Raw genomic sequence first — 25,109 nt, 5'->3', positions numbered from 1 at the left:
TTCCTTTCTCCTCCAATTCTCCTTAATGTCCTTCCAGATTGGATCCTTATTTTGCTCCTTAGCGATGTCCTGGAGCGAAGACGAAATAAAATTCTCAAACGCAACACCTTGAATATACATCAAACAATAATGGTTTTCTTTGCAGTCCTCTTCAGCACTTTGTTTCAAACCCATAGGTGCACGTGATAATGCATCAGCAACAATATTTGAAGAACCCTGTAAGTAAACAATACTAAAGTCAAATTCCTGTAGATACAACACCCATCGTGACAATCTTCCATGAGTTAGTTTTGTTGACATAAGAAATTCCAGAGCTCGATGATCGGTGTAAACCTTAATATGTCTCCCATACAAAAATATGCGAAATTTTGTGCAAGCCCAAACAACAGCCAAAGCTTCAAGTTCCGTAATCGAATAATTCTTTTCTGATTTAGAGAGAACACGACTTCCAAATGCAATAGTTTTCTGTACTACAACGCCGTCTTCTTCTATCTCTTGAAATAAATGTGCCCCTAGGCCTTTGTATGATGAGTCCGTCGCCAAACAAAAATCTTTAGATAAATCCGGATGTGAAAGAAGTGGAGCAGCAACTAAAGCATCACGAAGTTGTTCAAATTCTGACTGAGCTTCCTCATCCCAACACCAATTAGATTTCTTTCCAGATAGTTCACATAAACGAGGTGTGGCCAAATCGTCCAATTTAACAAAGCGTCTAAGAAAATTACAGACACCAAGGAAACTACGAACATCACGTTTTGTAGTAGGAACAGCATAATTACGAATAGCGTCAAGTTTTTCTGGATCAGGAAGAATACCTTCTGTAGAAATAATGTGACCGAGAAATTTCACCTGAGAACGACCAAATTCAGATTTTTTCCAAGTTCACTGTAATGCCAACTCTTGCAAAAATACGTAATAATGAATCCAAAATTTTGTTGTGCTCACTCCAAGAACGTTTAGCAATAAGAATGTCGTCAACATAAGAAGTAATATTGTCACGGCGATAAACAGGTAAAATTTCGTTTAAACTACGAATGAATGCTGCTGAAGGTACAGTAAGTCCAAACGGTAATTTCCGAAATCACTTTTGGGTAAATTAGTCATATCCGGTTATTCTTTAACGATTCTCTAGATAGATTGATAGTCGAAGAGTTGTTTTGACAGATGCAAAGAATAGTAAAAGAGTAGGCAGCGGTGCAGAAAACTATAAGGGAAATAGCACCACTACAGCTCGGGGCCCTATGCACGCTACGGCACATATTCACTTAGTGTAGTGAATCCCCTGAGGACGTTAATAGCCGCACATAATTTCCAGTTTGTGACTTATTGGCCAATTTGGTGGAAGTGCGTACATAAATTGATCTTACCATGAACATGGATGTATGTCATTCTTAGAATTGCGAAAGATCTTAAATTTCCGAACAGTTACGAAATGTTTATAGTCAAAGTTTTCGCCTCGTGGCGACAAAGACCTACCGCGTCTGTCCCAGTCCGAATGTCGATTATTGTCAAGTTCGCGCGCCTGGCGCTCTCTTGTTGCATCCCGTAAATGAAATAAATTTTCTTCAAAGCCCTCTGCTATCTGTGATTCTAAATTTCTTCTGCTGTCTTTTCCTTCGATTTCGCCTTCAATTTGTTTGACTTGCTTTCGTAATGCCTCAAATTCCCTTTTGACGCGTTCATTAAATTTTCCCTGATTTTCAACATGCTTATTTATGTTCTGGTACTCTTCGGTTTCTGCAAATGGCAATGGTGCTGTATCATCTGAATCTGTGTCCCCATTTAAACTAAGACTTGTCAATTTATCTGAAATCTCCTCAACTCTTTCCGATAAATCACCTAATTGTTCTTTCTGTTTATTTACGTCTTCCGTAAGTGTCGCGACTCGGGTTTCAGTATTGACACATTTGGTAGTTAACTGTTCATACTGTTGCGTTAAGTTATTTATTCTGTCATTTGGTACGGATTCCTCGATTCTTTCAAGTATTTCTTCCTTATCGTGTGCACGTTATAAATTTAACTCTGAAAATTTTTGTACTATCACGCGATCTCTTTCTTCCTGTTCTCTGTCCTGTTCCTCTTGTCTAATTTCTGTTGAAATTAAAGTATTATTGTGAGCATTCAAAATCGGTTGTACTTCTTCTCTAATTTCTTTCTTTGACTCGTCTTTCATGTTTTTGAAACATGTCCCTTTTCGTGAGCCTAACTGTGTTTCCATTGTTTCCATCTCGGTTTTAATTGTTCCTATTTGTGAGCCTAACTGTATTGTCAAAGTTTCTATCTTCATGTTAATTCTTCCTATCTCTGTTTTTAATTCAGATTCCAACTGTGATCCCAAATTTAATATTGCACTCATTAACTGCTCCATATCTTTTGTCGTTAATCTCGTATTCTGAAAATTTTTTGATTGTGAAAAATTTTGAACTGTTTCCGGACTATTTTTGGTTGGTTGGTTGGTTTGGGGAAGGAGACCAGACAGCGTGGTCATCGGTCTCATCGGATTAGGGAAGGATGGGGAAGGAAGTCGGCCGTGCCCTTTCAGAGGAACCATCCCGGCATTTGCCTGGAGTGCCGGACTATTTTCCCGACTTATTAAATTGTTTTCCACTTCATTATTCATCATACTGTTCTCCTGTGTTGGCGAGTTCGCCATGTTAACAATTTCGTCGTTCTCACTATTCATCATTTTTGCCTTTTTCATCGATTGCGTAATCATTTACAAAATGTACAAAACTCGTCACTGTACGAAAATTACACACAATGACTCTTTATCTCCAACAATACCATTCACACGAAATGTTTCCCTCAAACATGATTAACGAACCATTGAAATAATTGCACTAAATTGTCAAACCCATAGACAACAAAAATTAAATTCTACAAAAACAAAAAACAAAAAATACCATTAGAAGAATGACAATTACCAAATCTACACATGCAGTATAGACTACAATTACTAAACTACAAATTACTACAACAATACTACTGTCTACTATTTTTACAATCAGAAGAATTCCCAGGGACGATCCTGGCAGGGTCGCCACGTGCATGGGGGCTTAATTATATAAATATGAATGCAAATTCTTTTTAAATTTTTGATTTAGTAACTGTCTGTTTGGTTACGAAGTCTCGTAAACGGTTGGCCCTGACTAGTTTTAGTACGCAATCTGACTGCATAGAATAACAACAAGGAACGAAAGAAAATTTTCGTTAACACAATTAATTAATTAATTAAGTCCCCAGCAACTATAAAACCTACGAAACCAAAACACAAGTGTAATTGTTCTGTGTGTGGAAGTGTGATTCAACGTACACATCTGGCACGGTTCTTCTTCAATAAGACAAGAAATTTTAAATATCATTTATACTGAAGTAATTAAAAAAAAATAGAAATATTATAATTGCGCAAGAAAACCAGAATTACACTCTAATACAAGAACACAAGCCAGATGCTTTGTTGACTGAACCTGTAATGACGCATTATTTAAGACATGGAAATAATGAAAAAAAAGGGAATATTTTACCTTCCTATATATTGACGAAAAGCACTCTGATCATTACAATATCTTCATTCGAACAACATCTGCTGTCTAGCCCATCAAACAACTGCATAAAACATGGAACAAGCACTCCTTACAACAACATCTCAACACCGACTCACTACTACCACATCTCGATAAGCACTCTCCACCACCACGTCTCGACAAGAACTTTTCACTACGACATCTCAGCAAGCACTGACTACTACGAGTTCTCGACAAGCACTGCCAGTGGAGGCGGCGGAATAAAACTCTTTGGCGCAATCTCTGGCGCTGTGGCTCAGTGTAGCCACCTTTCAATATTGAGAGAAGTAGTACCTTCTTTGTTATCAGAATTGCACGATTAAGGATATACACGACACTCTTTGTGTACTGTCGCGTCTCCCACCCACATACTTGAGAGCATTTCCGAACCATCCTCATGCTGCTAATGAAATTCACAATTAATCACGTAGGTCTTCTTGGAATCTCTTCTAAATTTTTCGTCAATCTAGCCTACTAACGGTCCCATACTGGGGTACGGTAGTTTACGCTAACTGACTGGAGTTTTTTCTTCGACCTCCATCGTGCACGACATGCATTACTTTCAGTTGCCAAGCTTTCACCCGTCTTTGGCACCACCCACCCACCAGCCCGCACTACCAGACACTGAATACTGCTGTGTGATTAGTGTGATGGCCTCTTTCACCCATCACTTTACATTTAGTTACGTCGAGTGTCAAAGCCAGTCTTGCAGCAAAGATTGACCACTTGTAGATCTTTGTATATTTCGCAGCAATACTCTTTACGGAGCGTCGCTTTGTGTACCGGATGCAGTCCGGGCACCGAGTCAGAGACATGGTGATGTTGTCTGCCAGAATATTTGTACGCGTCGTAGACGGCAACGCCGCTGTCACACTTCTCTGAGGCACGCTAGGTTCTATTTCAGCTTGGCATTTTTTTTTAGGGACTACCGAAACTTTCGGGATGTAGGATTTCCGTTCTTTCCCTAAATAGGAAAATGCAAACGGGCGATGGTTCCTTTAAAACGTCGCGGCTGGGTTCCCTTCCCAGCATGCGCTTTCCGTCTATAGTGATCTCACAACCGACGGGACGTAAAATCCTAACATGGCTTCCTCCCTTAGTGGACAACATTTTCGTACGAGTTAAATGAAACAAATTACAAATAAAGGAATTTTACCACTTTTAAAGAGTAATGACAAGTTGAAACTTCCTAGCAGATTAAAACTGTGTGTGCCCGCATCTCGTGGTCGTGCGGTAGCGTTCTCGCTTCCCACGCCCGGGTTCCCGGGTTCGATTCCCGGCGGGGTCAGGGATTTTCTCTGCCTCGTGATGGCTGGGTGTTGTGTGCTGTCCTTAGGTTAGTTAGGTTTAAGTAGTTATAAGTTCTAGGGGACTGATGACCATAGATGTTAAGTCCCATAGTGCTCAGAGCCATTTTTAAAACTGTGTGAGTAATACAGACCCAGAACTCTTCTTTACACAGGGAATGCTCTTACTCACCTTTCATTTTTAATTTTTATTTATTTATTACTAATATTGTCTATGGGAGCACAACTTCGGGTATTGCCGACAGCGTTTCATTGTGCCTGAAGAAGTGAGAAAATTTGTCGACGGTACGCTGAAGTCACAAAGGACAGCGAAAACCTGACTTCTGTGAAGGTTGTGAAATTCGAAGCGCCAAGTGAGTGAGTAAAAAATGTGTGTTTTCTTTGACCTGAAGTACGATTCATAACGACGACTGAAATTCCATTTTCTATCAGCATCGCGTTGTTCGAAAGTCTGATGCGAGCCCGCTGCGAGGTGTTGGCAGTCTGTATTGAGACCGGCGTTGTGCTAAGGGTGCGGCCGTGGGCACAGTCAGTGCGGTAGTGAACGACTCGTCCACTGCGCCACTGTGTTTGTCAAGGAGGTCTGTTGCTGGCTTGTGCACCCGGAGAGCTTGCCATTCTGTGGTCCTCTTAACCACATTGTCCAGTTCTGCAATGCTCGTCTCGAGGCGCCTGGTGGATAGTGTTGTCATCGAGGGCGACCAGTGGTGGACAGGTATATACACTCATGCTCGTAAATTAAGGATAATGCTGATACATGGTGAAACAAAGTTCTGGTGGGCGGTTTGCTGGTTTAAATCGCCCCGGGGTATGACCATGTGGTGCATTTGACCTGCGGTCATCGGATGGTGGCGCTGGCAGCAGTCCACATACGCAGAGGTGTGTTGGTGCATGTCAGAGTACGGTGCAGCGAGTAAGTGCGCAGACGTTTTCAGACGTGCTAATGGTGACTGTGTTTTGAAAATGGCTCACGTATTGATGACGTTATGAGGGGGTAGAATACTAGGGCGACTGGAGGATGGTCAAACACAGCAGGTCGTAGCACGGGCCCTCCGTCTGCCACAAAGTGTGATCTCAAGACTATTGCAACGATCCCAGCAGACACGAAACGTGTCCAGGCGCTACAGTACGGGACGTCCACAGTATACAACACCACAAAGAAGACCGATATCTCACCATCAGTGCCCACAGACGGCCACGGAGTACTGCAGGTAGCCTTGCTCGGGACCTTACCGCAGCCACTGGTACAGTTGTCTCCAGACACAGTCTACAGACGACTGAACAGACATGGTTTATTCGCCCGGAGACCTGCAAGGTGCGTCGCACTGACCCCTGGTCACAGGGGAAACCGTAAAGCTTGGTGTCAAGAACATAGTACATGCTCATTGGAACAGTGGTCCCAGGTTATGTTCACGGACGATTCCAGGCATAGTCTGAACAGTGATTCTCGCCGTGTTTTCATCTGGCGTGAACCCCGAACCAGATACCAACCCCTTAATGTCCTTGAAAGGGACCTGTATGGAGGTCGTGGTTTGATGACGTGGGGTAGGATTATTATTGGTGCACCTACACCCTTGCACGTATTTGACAGAGTAACTATAACAGGTCAGGTGTATCGGCAGGTCATTTTGCACCAATATGTCCGCCTTTTCAGGCGTGCAGTGGGTCTCACCTGCCTCCTGATGGATGTTAACGCACGGTCCCACCGAGCTGCCATCGAAGAGGAGTACCTTGAAACAGGAGATATCAGGCGCATGGAGAGGCCTGCCTGTTCTCCAGACCTAAACCCCATCGAGCACGTCTGGGATGCTCTCGGTAGACGTATCGCTGCACGTCTTCAAACCTCTAGGATACTCCAGCAGCTCCGACAGGCACTGGTGCAAGAATGGGAGGCTATACCCCACCAGCTCCTCTACCAACTGATACAGAGTATGCCAACCCGTTGTGCATTGTGATCATATCCCATAGTCATGTCGGGGTACATGCGCAGGAAACAGTGGCGTTTTGTAGCACATGTGTTTCGGGACGGTTTTCTCAACTTATCAACAATACCGTGGACTTACAGATCTATGTGGTGTGTGTTCCCTATGTGCCTATGCTATTAGCGCCAACGTGGCACAACATTCTGCAATTATGCTTAATTTATGAGCAGCAGTGTACTTAGTTTGGAGTCGCTAACGAACGTCTTCCGTCCCATTCAGTATCCGAGGGAAGTATGAATTCACGCCTGATGTTTATCCTGATTTATGAGCGCAGCCAAGGAGTTTTTTTTTCCCCTTATTAGTATTCAGAAAGCTCCCATATATGTATGTTTTGGGGCGATAGGAAAAACAAAATTCGAATGGCGGGCCAACTGCGTTTGGCGGATGAGAAGCAAGTCATTGAAGCTAAGTCGCTCAGCAAAGTGATGAGACAGAAAAATGCACAGAGAACGTATCACTTTAAATCGTAAACACTTTTTTCTGAAAACAATGATCTTAAGTCAAATATGGTTTCCAGTATGATACTACTCAGTTTAGCTAAGGGGCTGAGGAATTGGATTCCACGTGGCCTGAAGAGACAAGAGCTAAAATAAACGCACGAGTAGAACAGAAAACTGTCAAGTGGATAAAAAATTAGTGAAAACAGATAGTCTGCCTTTTGTCACATGTACGGCCAGAGAAAATGCAATATACTTCAGAGGAAAATGGGTCTAGAAAACCAATACTCGCCCGAGGCTTCTCCATTCGGAATCGACAGCAAATGTTGAAATGATGGTTGCAAACGACAGGGTCAGATACAAAGATGTACCACATCTCGTTTGGCAGGTTCCCCTCCTGGCTTATGTGACGGTACGTCACATAAATATTGACTTTTTATCGGTTGTAAGCAGTGAACAATATTGTGAAGTGTGAACTAAAAATTATTTGTAAACACTTAACGTATTTTATGAACATAATTAGTATAAAAGATACAGTTAATGTTCTTGAAAAAACAAAAGAAAAGAAACTGATATGGAGCGATAATGTAAAAGTAGCATCTTTATTTAAAACATGTCTAAGAAAATAAAAAAGGATCGCTAAGAGACGCGATTGTACGGCCGAGGAGGACGGACGTACTTCATATGGTAGACACACTGTTTTGTTTCGCGATACGGAAGGCAGCCATTGAGCGGCTACACATATTTTATGTAAGTTATGCTGTATTTTGCTGAAATAAACTAACTATTGTTATCACAAAATGAATTTCTTTCTAATAGTTGTCACCTCAAATGGTCGCAGCGGCTAATTATTTTTAACAATAATTTTTTTTCAGTAATTTGCGCTGCGAGAAGCTCATCTTCCGATGCAGCCTCTGGTCGGCCATTACGCGCCGACGCATTAATTTATTTTTCAAATTGGTAACAGTAACTGTAAATGCGAGAAATTTCGTTGTAAGAACCTTTCTAAATTGCAACAGATAATTAAATTAACGTTAAAGTTCATTTTTCTTAATTATACATTCCATGAGTAGTTCAGTAAGTTTTATATTGGCCGCTCCACGGCAACAATCGAAATTCACTCGGGCCTTGCTTTGCAAGAAATAGAAATTAACAAAATTACGTTCAATTCAGTTAACGGCAACTATATTTTAGTCATCACGTTCAAAATCTAAAGTTGGAACATGAATAACAATGGCCCTTCAAGAACCCGTTTCATATTTACTTATGCACGTAAGTAAAAGTGATAAGAAAAGATAATATCCGTGAGAGAAAGAATCATGGTCTAACAAAACAAATCACCTGATAAATTATATATATATATATATATATATATATATATATATATATATATATATATATATATATATATGGTGTTACAAAAAAGGTACGGCCAAACTTTCAGGAAACATTCCTCGCACACAAATAAAGAAAAGATGTTACGTGGACATGTGTCCGGAAACGATTAATTTCCATGTTAGAGCTCATTTCAGTTTCGTCAGTATGCACTGTACTTCCTCGATTCACCGCCAGTTGGCCCAATTGAAGGAAGGTAATGTTGACTTCGGTGCTTGTGTTGACATGCGACTCATTGCTCTACTGTACTAGCATCAAGCACATCAGTACGTAGCATCAACAGGTTAGTGTTCATCACGAACGTGGTTTTGCAGTCAGTGCAATGTTTACAAATGCGGAGTTGGCACATGCCCATTTGATGTATGGATTAGCACGGGGCAATAGCCGTGGAGCGGTACGTTTGTATCGAGACAGATCTCGAGAACGAAGGTGTCCCGACAGGAAGACGTTCGCTTGATCGGCGTCTTAGGGAGCACGGAACATTACAGTCTATGACTCGCGACTGGGGAAGACCTAGAAAGACGAGGACACCTGCAATGGACGAGGCAATTCTTCGTGCAGTTGACGATAACCCTAATGTCAGCGTCAGAGAAGTTGCTGCTGTACAAGGTAACGTTGACCAAGTCACTGTATGGTGAGTGCTACGGGAGAACCAGTTGTTTCCGTACCATGTACAGCGTGTGCAGGCACTATCAGCAGCTGATTGGCCTCCACGGGTACACTTCTGCGAATGGTTCATCCAACAATGTGTCAATCCTCATTTCAGAGCAAATGTTCTGCTTACGGATGAGCCTTCATTCCAACGTGATCAAATTGTAAATTTTCACAATCAACATGTGTGGACTGACGAGAATCCGCACGCAATTGTGCAATCACGTCATCAACACAGATTTTCTGTGAACGTTTGGGCAGGCATTGTTGGTGATGTCTTGATTCGGCCCCATGTTCTTCCAACTACGCTCAATGGAGCACGTTATCATGATTTCATACGGGATACTCTACCTGTGCTGCTAGAACATGTGCCTTTACAAGTACGACACAACATGTGGTTCATGCACATTTCAGTCGAAGTGTTCGTACGCTTCTCAACAGCAGATTCGGTGACCGATGGATTGGTAGAGGCGGACCAATTCCATGGCCTCCACGCTCTCCTGACCTCAACCCTCTTGACTTTCATTTATGGGGGCATTTGAAAGCTCTTGTCTACACAACCTCGGTACCAAATGTAGAGACTCTTCGTGCTCGTATTGTGGACGGCTGTGATACAATACGCCATTCTCCAGGGCTGCATCAGCGCATTAGGGATTCCATGCGACGGAGGGTGGATGCATGTATCCTCGCTAACGGAGGACATTTTAAACATTTCCTGTAACAAAGTGTTTGAAGTCACGCCGGTGCGTTCTATTGCTGTGTGTTTCCATTCCATGATTAATTTGATTTGAAGAGAAGTAATAAAATGAGCTCTAACATGGAAAGTAAGCGTTTCGGGACACATGTCCATATAACATATTTTCTTTCTTTGTGTGTGAGGAATGTTTCCTGAAAGTTTGGCCGTACCTTTTTGTAACACGCTGTATATATACAGGGTGAGTCACCTAACATTACCGCTGGATATATTTCGTAAACCACCTCAAATATTGACGAACCGATTCCACAGACCGAACGTGTGGAGAGGGGCTAGTGTAATGGTTTAATTCAAACCATACAAAAATGCACGGAAGTATGTTTTTAACACAAACCTACGTTTTTTAAATGGACCATGTTAGTTTTGTCAGCACATATGAACATATAAATAAATACGTAATCAGTGCCGTTTGTTGCATTGTAAAATGTTAATTACATCCGGAGATATTGTAACCTAAAGTTGACGCTTGAAACCTCCGACGTTCAGTTGCGTGTTGTAACAAACACGGGCCACGGTCGGCGAGCAGCATCTGCAGGGACATGTTTACGATGACGACCGTGTTTACGAGTGTGGCTGTAGTGCACTGTTGTGGTTTGGTCTAGCTGTCGCAGTGTCCGCATGTAGCGCTTGCTGCTGTTGTTATTCTGCATTCGTCTCCGCACGCAGACCAACTGTAGTACACCATGTTACCGGACGTCTGTGATAGTGTAGTGTTGTAGGAACTGTGACCATGGTGTATTCGAACTCTGAAAAGGCGGAGATGATACTCATCTATGGCGAGTGTCGACGAAATGCAGCTTAAGCCTGCAGGGTGTATGCAGAACGGTACCCGGACCGAGAGCATCCAACGTGCCGCACATTGCAAAACATCTACCGCCAACTGTATGCAACAGGTATGGTCGTAGCACGCAAACGGGTCCGTAACAGGCCCGTCACAGGAGAAGCGGGTGCAGTTGGTGTGTTAGCTGCTGTTGCCATGAACCCACACATGAGTACACGGGACATCGAGAGCCGGTGGACTGAGTCAAAGTAGTGTCATGCGCATACTGCATCGTCACCGCTTTCACCCGTTTCATGTGTTGCTACATCAGCAATTACATGGCGATGACTTTAATCATCGAGTGCAATTCTGTCAATGGGCATTAACAGAGAATGCGTTGCAGTTCTACCTGTTTACCGATGAACCGGGTTTCACAAACCACGGGGCAGTGAATCTACGGAACATGCATTACTGGTCCGTGGGCAATCCTCGCTGGCTCAGACAGGTAGAGCGACAGCGACCGTGGACTGTAAATGTATGGTGCGGAATCATTGGCGACCACCTCATTGGTCCTCACTTCATTGCAGGGGCTCAAACAGCTGCAACATACATCGCGTTTCTACAGAATGATCTGCCAACGTTGCTGGAAAATGTCCCACTGGAAACGCGTCGACGTATGTGGTATCAGCATGATGGTGGACCTGCACATTCCGCAATTAACACTAGGCTGACCCTTGACAGGATGTTCGACGGGCGTTTCATAGGACGTGGAGGACGCATAAATTGGCCAGCCCGTTCTCCTGATCTTACACCTCTGGACTTCTTTCTGTGGGGTACGTTAAAGGAGAATGTGTACCGTGATGTGCCTACAACTCCATAGGATATGAAACAACGTGTTGTGGCAGCCTGCGGCGACATTACACCAGATGTACTGCGGCGTGTACGACATTCATTACGCCAGAGGTTGCAATTGTGTGCAGTAAATGATGGCCACCACATTGAACATCTATTGGCCTGACATGTCGGGACACACTCTATTCCACTCCGTAATTGAAAACAGATACCACGTGTGTACGTGTACCTCACCCCTCATGGTAATGTACATCTACATCTACATCTACATCTACATTGATACTCCGCAAGCAACCCAACGGTGTGTGGCGGAGGGCACTTTACGTGCCACTGTCATTACCTCCCTTTCCTGTTCCAGTCGCGTATGGTTCGCGGGAAGAACGACTGTCTGAAAGCCTCCGTGCGCGCTATAATCTCTCTAATTTTACATTCGTGATCTTCTCGGGAGGTATAAGTAGGGGGAAGCAATATATTCGATACCTCATCCAGAAACGCACCCTCTCGAAACCTGGCGAGCAAGCTACACCGCGATGCAGAGCGCCTCTCTTGCAGAGTCTGCCACTTGAGTTTATTAAACATCTCCGTAACGCTATCACGGTTACCAAATAACCCTGTGACGAAACGCGCCGCTCTTCTTTGGATCTTCTCTATCTCCTCCGTCAGACCGATCTGGTACGGATCCCACACTGATGAGCAATACTCAAGTATAGGTCGAACGAGTGTTTTGTAAGCCACCTCCTTTGTTGATGGACTACATTTTCTAAGCACTCTCCCAATGAATCTCAACCTGGTACCCGCCTTACCAACAATTAATTTTATATGATCATTCCACTTCAAATCGTTCCGCACGCATACTCCCAGATATTTTACAGAAGTAACTGCTACCAGTGTTTGTTCCGCTATCATATAATCATACAATAAAGGATCCTTCTTTCTATGTATTCGCAATACATTACATTTGTCTATGTTAAGGGTCAGTTGCCACTCCCTGCACCAAGTGCCTATCCGCTGCAGATCTTCCTGCATTTCGCTACAATTTTCTAATGCTGCAACTTCTCTGTATACTACAGCATCATCCGCGAAAAGCCGCATGGAACTTCCGACACTGTCTACTAAGTCATTTATATATATTGTGAAAAGCAATGGTCCCATAACACTCCCCTGTGGCACGCCAGAGGTTACTTTAACGTCTGTAGACGTCTCTCCATTGATAACAACATGCTGTGTTCTGTTTGCTAAAAACTCTTCAATCCAGCCACACAGCTGGTCTGATATTCCGTAGGCTCTTACTTTGTTTATCAGGCGACAGTGCGGAACTGTATCGAACGCCTTCCGGAAGTCAAGAAAAATAGCATCTACCTGCGAGCCTGTATCTAATATTTTCTGGGTCTCATGAACAAATAAGGCGAGTTGGGTCTCACACGATCGCTGTTTCCGGAATCCATGTTGATTCCTACAAAGTAGATTCTGGGTTTCCAGAAATGACATGATACGCGAGCAAAAAACATGTTCTAAAATTCTACAAGAGATCGACGTAAGAGATATAGGTCTATAGTTTTGCGCATCTGCTCGACGACCCTTCTTGAAGACTGGGACTATCTGTGCTCTTTTCCAATCATTTGGAACCCTCCGTTCCTCTAGAGACTTGCGGTACACGGCTGTTAGAAGGGGGGCAAGTTCTTTCGCGTACTCTGTGTAGAATCGAATTGGTATCCCGTCAGGTCCAGTGGACTTTCCCCTATTGAGTGATTCCAGTTGCTTTTCTATTCCTTGGACACTTATTTCGATGTCAGCCATTTTTTCGTTTGTGCGAGGATTTAGAGAAGGAACTGCAGTGCGGTCTTCCTCTGTGAAACAGCTTTGGAAAAAGGTGTTTAGTATTTCAGCTTTACGCGTGTCATCCTCTGTTTCAATGCCATCATCATCCCGTAGTGTCTGGATATGCTGTTTCGAGCCACTTACTGATTTAACGTAAGACCAGAACTTCCTAGGATTTTCTGTCAAGTCGGTACATAGAATTTCACTTTCGAATTCAATGAACACTTCACGCATAGCCCTCCTTACGCTAACTTCGACGTCGTTTAGCTTCTGTTTGTCTGAGAGGTTTTGGCTGCGTTTAAACTTGGAGTGGAGCTCTCTTTGCTTTCGCAGTAGTTTCCTAACTTTGTTGTTGTACCACGGTGGGTTTTTCCCGTCCCTCACAGTTTTACTCGGCACGTACCTGTCTAAAACGCATTTTACGATTGCCTTGAACTTTTTCCATAAACACTCAACATTGTCAGTGTCGGAACAGAAATTTTTGTTTTGATCTGTTAGGTAGTCTGAAATCTGCCTTCTATTACTCTTGCTAAACAGATAAACCTTCCTCCCTTTTTTTATATTCCTATTAACTTCCATATTCAGGGATGCTGCAACGGCCTTATGATCACTGATTCCCTGTTCTGTACATACAGAGTCGAAAAGTTCGGGTCTGTTTGTTATCAGTAGGTCCAAGATGTTATCTACACGAGTCGGTTCTCTGTTTAATTGCTCGAGGTAATTTTCGGATAGTGCACTCAGTATAATGTCACTCGATGTTCTGTCCCTACCACCCGTCCTAAACATCTGAGTGTCCCAGTCTGTATCTGGTAAATTGAAATCTCCACCTAAGACTATAACATGCTGAGAAAATTTATGTGAAATGTATTCCAAATTTTCTCTCAGTTGTTCTGCCACTAATGCTGCTGAGTCGGGAGGTCGGTAAAAGGAGCCAATTATTAACCTAGTTCGGTTGTTTAGTGTAACCTCCACCCATAATAATTCACAGGAACTATCCACTTCTACTTCACTACAGGATAATCTACTACTAACAGCGACGAACACTCCACCACCGGTTGCATGCAATCTATCCTTTCTAAACACCGTCTGTACCTTTGTAAAAATTTCGGCAGAATTTATCTCTGGCTTAAGCCAGCTTTCTGTACCTATAACGATTTCAGCTTCGGTGCTTTCTATCAGCGCTTGAAGTTCCGGTACTTTACCAACGCAGCTTCGACAGTTGACAATTACAATACCGATTGCTGCTTGGTCCCCGCTTGTCCTGACTTTGCCCCGCACCCGTTGAGGCTGTTGCCCTTTCTGTACTTGCCCAAGGCCATCTAACCTAAAAAACCGCCCAGCCCACGCCACACAACCCCTGCTACCCGTGTAGCCGCATGTTGCGTGTAGTGGACTCCTGACCTATCCAGCGGAACCCGAAACCCCACCACCCTATGGCGCAAGTCGAGGAATCTGCAGCCCACACGGTCGCAGAACCGTCTCAGCCTCTGATTCAGACCCTCCACTCGGCTCTGTACCAAAGGTCCGCAGTCAGTCCTGTCGACGATGCTGCAGATGGTGAGCTCTGCTTTCATCCCGCTAGCGAGACTGGCAGTCTTCACCAAATCAGATAGCCGCCGGAAGCCAGAGAGGATTTCCTCCGATCCATAGCGACACACATCATTGGTGCCGACATGAGCGACCACCTGCAGATGGGTGCACCCTGTACCCTTCATGGCATCCGGAAGGACCCTTTCCACATCTGGAATGACTCCCCCCGGTATGCACACGGAGTGCACATTGGTTTTCTTCCCCTCTCTTGCTGCCATTTCCCATTACGCGCCTGACGTTGGAGCTCCCAACTACCAGTAAGCCCACCCTCTGCAACATGTGCATGTGCGTCAGTGAAAAAGACCAATAAAAAGGCGTTAACATGTGGACGTAATGTGTTGTTCCAGTCTCTTCTGTACCTAAGGTCCATCACCGTTCCCTTTGGATCCCTACGTAATTCGGTGCTCTCCGATACACACGATCGAACAGCGGAGGAGTGGTACTCAAGTGTCAACTTTAGGTTACAATATCTCCGGATGTAATTAACATTTTACAATGCAACAAACGGCACTGATTACGTATTTATTTATATGTTGAGACGTGCTAACAAAACTAACGGGGTTCCATTTAAAAAAACGTAGGTTTGTGTTAAAAAACATACTTCCGTGCATTTTTGTATGGTTTGTATTAACCAATTACACTAGCCCCTCTCCTCACGTTCGGTCTGTGGAATCGATTCGTCAGTATTTGATGTGGATTACGAAATATATATATATATATATATATATATATATATATATATATATATATATATATATGTGTGTGTGTGTGTGTGTGTGTGTGTGTGTGTGTGTGTGTGTGTATAACGTAGCATATACAAGGGTGAGAGGTTCTGTATGACGGTTGTTAGCGGGTAAGGAGTTCAGTGCCTGCTGGCGAACAGTGCACGTATTCAAAATGCAGTGCGATAAAGAACTTGCAGAAACTTGACCAGGTCATGGCATTGCACACTCGGTTAACGCCACTGGAATCGGTTGTACAAAAATGTCATACGCATTGCGTTCACTGAATTCGACGAGGGAAGCAACCCACACGCTACCGCCGCTGTCGTTCGACCTGAACTGTCGCAGTCGCTTCAGACAACACCGACTCAAAGGAAGGCTCAAATGGCTCTGAGAACTATGCGACTTAACTTCTGAGGTCATCAGTCCCCTAGAACTTTGAACTACTTAAACCTAGCTAACCTAAGGACATCGCACACATCCATGCCCGAGGGAGGATTCGAACCCGCGACCGTAGCGGTCGCTCGGCTCCAGACTGTAGCGCCTAGAACCGCACGGCCACTCCGGCCGGCATGGAAGGCCTCGGCGCTTGTTGGTGACTTCACGTCAGCTAGGCGCGGCGAACGCCAGATCTGTTGCAGGCAGAAACGCCTGGGCGTGCTTATCACTGTAAATCTCTTATTTTTGGACAAAATGTTTGGTATTGTTTTGGATTCTGCAGTTTTATTTAGATGAAAGATTTTCTTACTATCGTAAAGCTACAAATGAAGATCGTAGTTCTGTATTACTTAATCCTGTCGAAACAAACGTAGATCAATATGAGAAGATGCTTTGCCCCATTGCAAGCTTCGGAAATTTTACATTCAAGTAACTATATTTACTTGATCCATTTTGCTATCGAAACTTACCCCAATCCCCTTACAATGAACTCGTTTTTTTATTTATTTTTTTATTTTCGATTGACATCGTCACTGGAAATGTGAACTAATTTACATGTGTAAATGTCCAACTGTTGCCAGTCATTAGATTACAGTCATTTTGAACGAAAGAAATTCTAAACAGGAATAAAAATAGCTTCATACATCGAAAATACTGCTGAGCTTAAACTTTTTTTAAACATGCACATTAGAAAAGATAAATATTCCCCTCTTGCAACTGAAAGGAGAAACTTTATAAGATAAAAAAATTTTATTTCGTAAAACAAGTATCTCTCTTTTGCCTTTTCTCCTGTCCCGCACCCCCTCCCCCAACGTGTACAATCACAAGATATTTCATTAACATTCAGTGCTCCTCACCCCATAGTCAGCCAAGATACCTAAAGAAGAGCACCGATATGTTCACAGTTTCTTGTAAAAGCAACCCAGTACTAACATAACTTCCTCAGATTTACAAATAAGGTAAAGAAGCACGAATTCTGTTGCTGCTGGACAATGAAGTTGTTTTTGTATGTCAAGCCTTAAAACAGGTGGAAATTTAAGTTCAGGAGTACACTATTTGTTAAGAAGTGTAATGAATTGCACAGTTAATTGATTGAAGAAATCTCTCGGAACAATGTGTGTCGGTCAACTACCGCCAATAGTTTCACATTTTCCTGTGTGAGAGAGGGAGACACCACCATTATGAGTATGCCTGCAACAGAGCTGGCGTTCGCCGTGCCTAGCTGACGTGACGTCACGAACAACCGTCGAGGCCTTCCTCTGAGTCGATGTTGCTTCAGAGCGCGGCCTCCGCCGGTGCCTCTCGTTCTACCTTCCAGCAGTGCCAGTCCGGCCACGTATGCAGGAGAACTTGGGCGGACTTTAGAAACAGGTGTGGCGCCATGAGTGGCTTGCTGACTCTGTAAGGGCTTTTGAATAAAAGGCAAGCTCCTAGTTTAGCGTCCTCACACACAGTTTTAATCTGCCAGGAAGTTTGAAATCAGCACACACTTGGTGACTTCACTGCAAAGTAAAATATGCAGTCTGATAGTAACAAGACACATGGAATACAGTGATAAAAAAAGTGGTGATGAATGTGGTAACAAGTCTTGTGGAGAAAAAAAAAGGTATTAATAAATTCTCCTGACGGCCCACGGTAGACAAATACAGTGTCTCAGAATGAAAATATGAAACAACTCTGGCTTATAAACAGTGCGAACAATCCGCGTCTCGGATGGAACACTGTGATTTCAGCCCGCATGGGAAACTGGTTACGTAAGGAGGCCGGCGCGCCAGTCACGCGAGGCCGCTGCGCACCGCAGAGCCAACCCGGCCCAAGTCCACGGCAGGCCGCGTAATTTGTGGCTCTTCGTTGCCGCGCAGCAGCAGCAGCAGCAGCCACTGCTATTAGCGCCGCCCGCACGCCCCTAGCTGGATCGGTCCGCCAGGATGTCACGCACGCGCCGGGCGAGCTGCACGCGATGGCGTACAAGGCCGGCAATGATCCACTTGCTGAATACACAGGATCCGAGTACTTTTTTTGGTGAATTGCATTCTTCAGCGTAGAACAACACGTGTCTTCCAGCGATGATTTCTAACCTGCAGTTATTTAGCGAGTTTGCTCATTTAACTTGTTTTTTATGTATACTAAGATGGTATCTGTTCTTTCGGATACCATCTGTGACCATGCAGCTCGTTAGAATGAAATTACAATGAAATGAACACCCTTAGCTGCTTACAGGCGTTGACATACGCATGTATACGTAGTATATATATATAGATAAGACCCACCGGCAACTTGACCATCTTCTTCTTCTGTGCGAATGCACAAACAGTGCCCGAAATCTTACGGGAATCGGCAACGCGCCGCGAGTAATGAGTATAATGGGCGGGGGCACCACGAATGTAGTGTTGCACAATACGAGGTGCATTCAAGTTCTAAGGCTTCCGATTTTTTTTTCTCCGGACTGGAAAGAGATAGAAACATACGCATTGTTGTAAAATGAGGTCGCATTCATTGTCAATACGTCCCAGAGATGGCAGCACCGTACGGCAGATGGAATTTTACCGCCAGCGGCGAGAATGAGAACTGTTTTAAATACTTAAAATGGCGACGTTTTCCTTACTTGAACAGCGTGCAATCATTCGTTTTCTGAATTTGCGTGGTGTGAAACCAATTGAAATTCATCGACAGTTGAAGGAGACATGTGGTGATGGAGTTATGGATGTGTCGAAAGTGCGTTCGTGGGTGCGACAGTTTAATGAAGGCAGAACATCGTGTGACAACAAACCGAAACAACCTTGGGCTCGCACAAGCCGGTCTGACGACATGATCGAGAAAGTGGAGAGAATTGTTTTGGGGGATCGCCGAATGACTGTTGAACAGATCGCCTCCAGAGTTGGCATTTCTGTGGGTTCTGTGCACACAATCCTGCATGACGACCTGAAAATGCGAAAAGTGTCATCCAGGTGGGTGCCACGAATGCTGACGGACGACCACATGGCTGCCCGTGTGGCATGTTGCCAAGCAATGTTGATGCGCAACGACAGCATGAATGGGATTTTCTTTTCGTCGGTTGTGACAATGGATGAGACGTGGATGCCATTTTTCAATCCAGAAACAAAGCGCCAGTCAGCTCAATGGAAGCACACAGATTCACCGCCATCAAAAAAATTTCGGGTAACCGCCAGTGCTGAAAAAATGATGGTGTCCAAGTTCTGGGACAGCGAGGGCGTAATGCTTACCCATTGCGTTCCAAAGGGCACTATGGTAACAGTTGCATCCTACGAAAATGTTTTGAAGAACAAATTCCTTCCTACACTGCAACAAAAACGTCCGGGAAAGGCTGCGGGTGTGCTGTTTCACCAAGACAACGCACCCACACATCGAGCTAACGTTACGCAACAGTTTCTTCGTGATACCAACTTTGAAGTGATTCCTCATGCTCCCTACTCACCTGACCTGGCTCCTAGTGACTTTTGGCTTTTTCCAACAATGAAAGACACTCTCTGTGGCCGCACATGCACCAGCCGTGCTGCTATTGCCTCAGCGATTTTCCAGTGGTCAAAACAGACTCCTAAAGAAGCCTTCGCCGCTGCCATGGAATCATGGCGTCAGCGTTATGAAAAATGTGTACGTCTGCAGGGCGATTACGTCGAGAAGTAACGCCAGTTTCGTCGATTTCGGGTGAGTAGTTAATTAGAAAAAAAATCGGAGGCCTTAGAACTTGAATGCACCTCGTACATTGAGAATGTGGGTTTCGCGGGAGGCGTGCCAGAGGTAAATCCCTGCAGTCGCGCTATCCTCTGTGCCCTCGGTGGCTCAGATGGATAGAGCGTCTGCCATGTAAGCAGAAGATCCCGGGTTCGAGTCCCGATCGGGGCACACATCTTCATCTGTCCCCGTCGACCTATGTCAACGCCTGTAAGCAGCTAAGGGTGTTCATTTCATTGTAATAACTTGTTTTCTCTGATTCGACGACTATCGTCTTCATTTTCTCACTGACGATAGTGTTATCGAAACGGAGGATAACACAGAGAAGGCGGACGTCCAGTGTTTCTTATTTCCGAAATTGTTTCACTGAGGAAGACAGCACTACCGTTTTTCCTCTCGATGGTCGCACGAAAGCCGAAACGACAGATGCCGTACGAGTGACCGCGGGACGGGAAATGAACTCAAACTGATCACAGGAAAGATGACTGATCCTGAAAAGATACGAATAGCGTTTTACATCAAGATGCGAAAAAAATTCCTCCTCTTACTTCAGTAGTTTACCTCGGATCGGTTCCTTTCAGAGAATGCAGACACAATAGCGCCTTTCTTAGCAATCATATATAACCGCTCACTTGACGAAAGGTCTGTTCTTAAAGACTCGAAAGTAGCACAGGTCACTCCAACATTCAAGAAAGGAAATAGGAGTAACCCATTGAATTACAGACCCATATCACTGACTTCAATTTGCAGGAGGATTTTGGAGCATACACCGTACTCGAACATTATGAATCACCTTGAAGAAAATGGATAATTGATACGTAACCAACACGGATTCAGAAAATATCGTTGTTGTGCAACACAAAAAAATTCAAATGCCTCTGAGCACTATGGGACTTAACATCTGTGGTCATCAGTCCCCTAGAACTTAGAACTACTTAAACCTAGCTAACTTAAGGACATCACACACATCCATGCCCGAGGCAGGATTCGAACCTGCGACCGTAGCGGTCACGCGGTTCCAAACTGAAGCGCCTAGAACCGCACGGCCACACCGCCCGGCTGTGCAACACAGGATGAGACGTGGATGCCATTTTTCAATCCAGAAACAAAGCGCCAGTCAGCTCAATGGAAGCACACAGATTCACCGCCACCAAAAAAATTTCGGGTAACCGCCAGTGCTGAGAAAATGATTGTGTCCATGTTCTGGGACAGCGAGGGCTTTATTGCCATGAAGTAATGAGTGCTGTCAACAAGGGATCTCAGATCGATTCCATATTCCTAGATTTCCAGAAGGCCTTTGATACTGTTCCTCACAACTGGCTATTAATCAAATTGCGTGCATATGGAGTATCGTCTCAGTTGTGTGACTGGATTCGTGATTTCCTCTCAGAGAGGTCACAGTTCGTAATGATAGTCGGTAAATCACCGAGTAGAACAGAAGTGATATCTGGCGTTCCGCAAGGTAGTGTCATAGGACCTCTGCTGTTCCTGATTTACATAAATGATCTAGGTGATAATCTGAGCAGTACCCTTAGATTGTTTTCAGACGACGCTGTAATTTACCATCTTGTAGAATCATCAGACGATCAATCGCAATTACAAAATGATCTAGAGAGAATTTCTGTATGGTGCGAAAAGTGGCAATTGGCATTAAACAAAGAAAAGTTCGAGGTCATCTACATGGTACTAAAAGAAATCCGATAAATTTTGGGTGTACGATAAATCGCACAAACCTAAGGGCCGTCAATTCGACTAAATACCTAGGAATTACAATTTGAGCAACTTAAATTGCAACGACCACATAGATAATATTGTGGGGAACATGAAACAAAGATTGCGCTTTGTTGGCAGAACACTTAAGAAGATGCGACAAGCCCAATAAAGACAGATCGTACATTACACTTGTCCGTCCTCTGATCGAATATTGATGTGCGGTGTGTGATCCTTACCAGGCAGGTTTGGCGGATGACATCGAAAAAGTGCAAAGAAGGGCAACTCGTCTCGTGTTATCGCGCAACAGGGGTGAGAGTGTCAGTGATATGATACGAAAGTTGGGGTGGCAGTCACCAAAATAAAGGCGGTTTTCTTTGCGGCGATATCTATTTACGAAGTTTCGATCACCAACTTTCTCTTCCCAATACGAAAATATTTTGTTGACACCGACCTACGTAGGGAGAAATGATTTATTTATTTATTTATTGTTCCCTGCGACCACATTAAGGAGAAGTCTCCATGGCCATGGAACGAGTCAATACATGAAATTATAACACGATAGTGGAAACAGATAAAATGAAATATAAGAAACATATTCAGGCGACAGTTCGTAAGTTTAAATAAAGAAAATCAACAATGTAACACTGGAGTTTGCTTAATTTTTCAGGTCTTCCAGGAGCTCCTCGACAGAAGAGAAGGAGTGAGCCATGAGGAAACTCTTCAGTTTAGACTTAAAAGTGTTTGGGCTACTGCTAAGATTTTTTAGTATACTATTAACTGAGTGAAAGCTGCTAACTCTTGGGAATAAGCTAATATTTCTAACAACAAAAGACATTAAAGAAAATATATACTGTGAGGGCAATGTCAGAATTCCCAGACTATTGAAGAGGGGTCGACAAGAGGTTCTCGAACTTACACTACACATAGCTCGAACAGCCCGTTTTTGAGCCAAAAATACCCTTTTTGAATCAGAAGAATTACCCCAAAAAATAATACCATGTGACATAAGGGTATGAAAATATGCGAAGTAGACTAATTCTCGTGTTGAGCTGTGACTTATTTCAGATACTGTTGTAATGGTAAATAAAGAAGCATTTAGTTTCTGAACAAGATCCTGAACATGGGCTTTCCACAACAGCTTACTATCTATCCGGACGCCTAGGAACTTGAACTGATCCGTTTCGCTTATAATATGCCCATTCTGTCTGATCAAAATATCGGTTCTTGTTGAATTGTGAGTTAGAAACTGTAGAAACTGTGATTTAGCATCAAATTATTTTCCACAAGCCATGAACTTATTTCATGAACTACATTATTTGATACTGTTTCAATATTACACACAAGATCCTTCACTACCAAGCTGGTGTCATAATAAAATAAGAGAAATCAGAGCTCGAACGGAGAGATTTAGGTGTTCCTTTTTCCCACGCGCCATTCGAGAGTGGAATGGTAAAGAAGTAGTACGAAAATGATTCGATGAACCCTCTGCCAGGCACTTATTTGTGAATTGCAGAGTAACCATGTACATTTAGATGTAGAAATGAGCGAAGCGTTCCTACTGGCTGAAAAAATCTATAGGTCATTTCCATTTTCTACAAGGGTCGCTAGAAAGACCCACAAAACTTGTAACTAACCTGTTACTACGGGTTACTCCTTATTATTGGGAATGGAAATACTTATTGCTTATGAAATTAACTTGAGAAGATTAGGGTCGCCACCGACTCTAACCATACAACTAATCGAAGGTTTGGTCGAGTAGGAAAATAAATTAATTTGATCACAGACCAAAAACTCACAAAAATGCATACGTTGTGAGGTCGCTCACAGCGGATACGATGTAATTAATAGTATTGCCCGTGCACTGTTCACGACAATCAAACATTTAAAATAAAATAGAAAATGCATGAACACTGCATAAGATCAGCTCCCAGCAACACACCTGAAAATATGACCTAATCTAAAGCATTTGTTATAAAATACAAGAGGAGACTAATTACTGGACCCGTGCATAAGGAAACGTATTGGATGTGCTAACGGGAAAGCTACGAGGTGAGTGGCTTAGGTGCAAAAACGTATTCTAGGAACACAAGAGAAAATTGTAGGTAAAATCATTTATTCCTAAGATAAGGATGTGAGGCGTATACACGATTCCTGATAACACGTGGTTTGTGGAGACACAATTTCTAGGTATAGTGCCCAAATTGCAACAATATCACATCACACAATCATGTTAACATTATCTAAAACAAACATGCGATCGGACAGTTAGTGATGCCGGTAGCCCAACAACTATAATGTTCTACCACGTGGTTGGCTCCCCACGGACGAAAGACGCCGGCCGAAGTGGCCGTGCGGTTAAAGGCGCTGCAGTCTGGAACCGCAAGACCGCTACGGTCGCAGGTTCGAATCCTGCCTCGGGCATGGATGTTTGTGATGTCCTTAGGTTAGTTAGGTTTAACTAGTTCTAAGTTCTAGGGGACTAATGACCTCAGCAGTTGAGTCCCTTAGTGCTCAGAGCCATTTGAACCATTTGACGAAAGACAAATAAAGCAAGGAAAATTTACGAGAAGGCAAGGCTCTAAATATTTAGAAAGGTGCAAGCTTATGCAGGCACAGCTGAAGGCAAACAGACATTCATACAGAAGCGAGTGCTCACTTCTTATCGACACCTTTGTGTGGCGCTCTTCCGGCGGATCGAAGTCTGCTACAGAAATTTGCTAAAAGAAAAATCTGCCAAAGTTTTGCATTCCTTGCTGCGACAAGGCAAAGCAATCTTCCAGATTTGAAAAGCGAGACCAAAAGCTAACAGCTCTCCCCTCGCCAAGTAACAACGCGCCACGCGGTCAGTCTAACTCACCCTTCTTCGATTGGAGCACAGCTGTGGACGCTTCCCGTACCGGCGGCAGACTGCCTTCCCGCTTCTTCTCCAGCCTCTTCCACGCTCCGCGTGGCCCGGAAAACCCAAAGATGCCATTTCCGCCACCAACCTAACGCAGGTGGATTTCTCACGAGTAGCGAAAACCTCTTTGCCTACTTGACCACTATGCGAGTTGGCTATTCTGTACAACTGCTGCTGAATCTGTACGACTATCGCAGACTTTCTGCAGCAGACTACGCCACCGTCTAGCAACGTGACACACAACCACATTCATTCAATCACGCCACTATGAGAGTAAAGAGAAAAGAGAAACAAGGAAAAGAAAGAGAAATGGTAATGAAAATGGGCTACCGGACTAATGAAAGGTGGCTACAGGACCCTTTCAAACTCTACATCTATATCGTTGACGTCAATGTATTATAGAATTCCAGAACACGCGTTAAGCTCGGATATTATAGCCTTTATGAGGACCGAAAATCTCCTTCGTATGAATCAACGTGGTTTCCGTAAACAATTTGTTTTTGTTTTTTGTGGATTTAGGGCGCACAACTACAGT

The 25,109-nt window shown here is 43.7% G+C and overlaps 1 protein-coding gene and 1 non-coding gene across 2 annotated transcripts in view; both read left to right on the top strand.

Annotated features, from left to right (window-relative positions):
• The window catches only part of LOC124622585 (4-coumarate--CoA ligase 1-like), a 314,336-nt gene that overhangs the window by 218,870 nt on the left and 70,357 nt on the right, over positions 1 to 25,109 (top strand). The gene's annotated exons all lie outside the window — the stretch shown is intronic.
• Positions 20,059 to 20,133, top strand: Trnat-ugu. The gene has a single exon. It is a non-coding gene; the product is annotated as a tRNA-Thr (tRNA).

This window comes from Schistocerca americana, chromosome 7, assembly GCF_021461395.2.
Source record: "Schistocerca americana isolate TAMUIC-IGC-003095 chromosome 7, iqSchAmer2.1, whole genome shotgun sequence".
Taxonomy (NCBI): Eukaryota; Metazoa; Arthropoda; class Insecta; order Orthoptera; family Acrididae; genus Schistocerca; species Schistocerca americana.
The sequence above is the reverse complement of the archived record's forward strand: the minus strand, read 5'-3'. Positions and strand labels throughout refer to the sequence as shown.